At 45.6% G+C, this 4515-nt stretch overlaps 1 non-coding gene across 1 annotated transcript; it reads right to left on the reverse strand.

Moving 5' to 3' along the window:
• Positions 1–2042: 2042 nt before the first annotated feature.
• On the reverse strand, positions 2043–2117 carry Trnat-ugu (transfer RNA threonine (anticodon UGU)). Its single transcript has one exon. It is a non-coding gene; the product is annotated as a tRNA-Thr (tRNA).
• Positions 2118–4515: the final 2398 nt, after the last annotated feature.

Raw genomic sequence — 4515 nt, forward strand, 5'->3', positions numbered from 1 at the left:
TTGTGCAAAGGGAAAAGTTCTGGACGGCCGAGAACGAGTGATGAAAATGTAGCACGCATCCTCCAAGCATTTCTTCGCAGCGCAGGAAAATCGACTCGCAGAGCTAGCAGAGAGCTGCAAATTCCGCAATCAACTGTATGGAGAGTCCTACGAAAAAGGTTAGTTATGAAACCTTATCGTCTGAAATTGGTTCAAGCGCTGTCTGCAGCTGATAAGATTAAAAGAATCGATTTCTGTGATTTTATCCTTGCTAAAATGGAAACAGATGAATCTTTCGTTTCAAAGATTGTGTTTAGTGATGAAGCAGCTTTCCACACTAATGGGAAAGTCAACCGTCACAAGGTCTGTATAAGGGGCACTGAGAATAAGCGGGAAACAACTCACTATGAACGTGACTCGCCTATGGTGAACGTTTTCTGTGCCATTTCAGCCAATAAAGTTTTTGGTCCCTTTTTCTTCGAAGGTGCTACTGTAACTGGACTACAGTATCTGGAGATGTTAGAGAATTGGCTGTTCCCTCAGCTCGAACAAGAAGCACAAAATTCATATTTCAGCAGGATGGAGCGCCACCACATTGGCACTTATCTGTCCGTAACTACCTGAACGTCAACTACCCGAGGGGATGGATCGGCCGCCAGGCAGCCCGTGATAGAGCACTTCATCACTGGCCTCCAAGAAGCCCTGATCTTACCCACTGCGATTTTTTCTTATGGGGGTATGTTAAGGATATGGTGTTTCGGCCACCTCTCCCAGCCACCATTGATGATTTGAAACGAAAAATAACAGCAGCTATCCAAACTGTTTTGCCTGATATGCTACAGAGAGTGTGGAACGAGTTGGAGTATCGGGTTGATATTGCTCGAGTGTCTGGAGATGGCCATATTGAACATCTCTGAACTTGTTTTTGAGTGAAAAAAAAACCTTTTTAAATACTCTTTGTAATGATGTATAACAGAAGGTTATATTATGTTTCTTTCATTAAATACACATTTTTAAAGTTGTGGTATTCTTTTTGAATCACCCTATATAAACACTTGGCATAGTGAGAAAGCCACGTGGCTTTCGAAGTACTCCACTAAGCTGATACTCATCGTTCCTAAATTTAGTAGTGTTAAAATAGACTCATGCTCATAAATTAAGGATAACTGCAGAATGTAGTGCCACACAACAGGGCACTACACAAAACGCGATACTAGCATATGCATATATGGAACACACAAGACACAGATCTGTAAATCCATGGTATTGGTGATAAGTTGAGAAAAGCATCCCAAAACACATGTTACAAAACGCCACTGTTTCCTGCAGCAGTTAGCTACCCCATCCAGCTACTTCTCTACATGGTCTTCGCTCCGACTTAGACATTTGTCGTAGCATTGTACCCAACTCCCAATACTCCAGTCATAGATGGCAGCCGTCTGTCCCTTCCGCCAATTCTGTACGCTGGTCTTCATAGCTGGCGGTTCCTGTGAGCAGAGATGAAACTCAGGGGGAGACCATTATTGGCTGTATTGTGGGTGGTCAAACACTTCCATGCCACTTTCATGTACTTAAAAAATGCAGCAGAAGCATCTTTATTGAACTTGCGGACTGCGGCCGAGAGTTGACATTATGAAGGAAATGAATAACTTTTATGTTACGTGGCTGCATGAAATCAGGCGAAATGTCTCACCAGGTCTTAATAATTGGCGGGGGACACTGTTTTATAGGCATATTTATGTGTTCACTGGCCGCTCAGAATTAAAAAGAGTGAAGTGACGCAGTCGACGGGCATACTACAGACATTGCCCAACGCATCTGTCCAAAGCTTCATCGGATTTTCACTACCGTTTACATTTCGCTCCAGATTCGACCTTACCTTCCAAATACACGAAAGAGCAAAAGAAACTCCTACAGCTGTCCAATATCATGTAGGGCCCCCGCGAGCAGGCAGAAGTGCCGCAACACGACGTGGCATGGACTCCACTAATGTGATAATCAAATCAAGACCCAAAACTGTCGACAGGCGTTGATATACATCAACGGGGACAGTTTAAAATGTGTGCCCCGACCGGGACTCGAACCCGGGACCTCCTGCTTACATGGCAGACGCTCTATCCATCTAAGCCTCCGAGGGCACAGAGGATAGTGCGACTGCAGGGATTTATCCCTTGCACTCTACCCGTGAGTCCCACATTTCCACTTTAATGTCACACACTACATTCGTAGTGCCCCTGCCCATTACACTCATTACTCGCGGAAGACAATCTATAGATAAGGCTAGTCGGCCATTGACCTCCTCCTTCTGTGCTGGATGCACACGCATTGCCCGAACTCCTGCGGGACTCGGTAAGACTGTTGGAAGGTGAGACATTCGAGCCGTAGGTTAGATAAGAAAGAACAGTCCAATGAAGTTTTGTGAGCCGGTCTCGCCTGCGCAGACATGTGTGAGGCGTTACGTTGTCGTGGAGAAGCAGACGTTTGCTTCCATTTTTGTGGCGACTAACACGCTGAAGTCGTTTCTTCAATTTCCTGAAGGTGTGTGCGGCCGGCCCGCACGCGACATACGAGACACTTCTGCTCGATCTTGTTGGAATGATAACTAGACGCTCGCTCAAAGACTCACTTCCATGTTTCCGTAGACATTCTGCAAGCGCCTCTGAGTATCTGCAATGCTTCGGTTTTCCGCCAAAAGAATCTCAGTGATAGCTCACTGCTTTGAACGCACTACCTTTGCTGAAGCCAATTTGAAGGCTACTTATACCGCCGACACCACATTACAAAACTTCATGAAACTGTAGCAGCTGTAGCGGATATATTCCACTATGTCCCACCACAAACTCCACATTTTCCAACCAAAACTGACCAAGGAAAAAATGTGTTACCTTACTTATTGAACGCTCCTCATATATATGGCACATTGATCGACTTCTGGCTACTCACGAATGCTTCGGTTACTCGTGAATCATGTAACATTAATCTGATTGTTTTGTGTTTAGCCCTTGTGATTTTTCGATGAAGTTAAAAAGAAAAATTGATATCTGTATTTCTATTAAGTTCTTTTCATCTATTTAACTAAAAGTCATTTAACCCCCTTTGCAAGACAGTAGCACTGAATAGCCAAGAGGCTTGCACTGATGCTTCATACGTAGGTAACAACAGAAACATTTTAGCTCTTTGATTCGATCGATGATTCAATTTGGCGCCATTTATTTAGATAGTAAGCATTTCTTAGTATGAGCACATTATTTTCAACGCAGGGAAGGTAAGATTGCATCGAGAGTGCCAGGGAAACAGCTATTTCATCACCTTGTTACTGTGTTGTGTGTTACCCAATTAGGTCACAGTCAGTAGCAGAATATTTCAGATGCCAAGAGAATTTCCGTTGCATTACGTATGCGTGTCTGTGACGAATTATTCCAGACAATAGTCATATCGTGTAATAACACAAACATCAAAAATAGTTTTGCATCACCTCGGTTCCAAGAGTTCCGGAACCTGTGCGGAAAATTGGAATAGAGGTCAACATAAACAACATTTCAGCCCATTTAATTGCTCATGAAAACCACACATTGCATGTTGTACACCATACAGCCAGACCTTCAGAGGTGGTGGTCCAGATTGCTGTACATACCGGTACCTCTAATAAACAGCAGCACGTCCTCTTGCATTAATGCACGCCTGTATTAGTCGTGGCATACTATCCACAAGTTCATCAAGGCATTCTCCCACTCCTAAACGGCGATTCAGGGTAGACCCCTGTGAGTGGTTGGTGGGTCACGTCGTCCATAAACAGCTCTTTTCAATCTATCCCAGTGATGCTCAATAGGGCTCATTTCTGGAGAACATGCTGGCCACTCAAGTCGCGCGATGTCGTTATCCTGAAGGAAGTCATTCACAAGATGTGCGCGATGGAGGCGCGAAATGTCGTCTATGAGGACGAATGCCTTGCCAGTATGTTGCCAATGTGGTTGTACTATCGGTCGGATGATGGCATTCACGCATCGTTCAGCCGTTACGCCGCCTTCCTGACCACCAGCGGCGTACGTGGGTGCCGCATAATGCCACCCCAAAACAGCAGGGAACCTCCACCTTGCTGCACTCGCTGGACAGTGTCTAGGGCGTTCAGCCTGGCCAGGTTGCCTCCAAACACGTCCCCGATGATTGTCTAGTTGAAGGCATTTGCGACACTCATCGGTGAAGCGAACTTGATGCCAATCGTGAGCGGTTCATTTGGCATGTTGTTGGATCCATCCGTACCGCGCTGCATGGTGTCGTGGTTGCAAATAAGGCCGTTGCCATGGACGTCGGGAGTGAAGTTGCGCATCATGCAACGTATTACGCACAATTTGAGTAGTAACACGACGTCTTGTGGCTGCATGAAAAGCATTATTCAACATGGTGGCGTTGCTGTCAGTGTTCCTCCGAGCCATAATTCGTAGGTAGCGGTCATCCACTGCAGTAGTAACGCTTGGGCGAGCTGAGCGAGGCATGTCATCGACAGTTCCTGTCTCTCTGTATCTCCTCCATGTCCGA

This window comes from Schistocerca gregaria, chromosome 6 (genome assembly GCF_023897955.1).
Source record: "Schistocerca gregaria isolate iqSchGreg1 chromosome 6, iqSchGreg1.2, whole genome shotgun sequence".
NCBI lineage: Eukaryota > Metazoa > Arthropoda > Insecta > Orthoptera > Acrididae > Schistocerca > Schistocerca gregaria.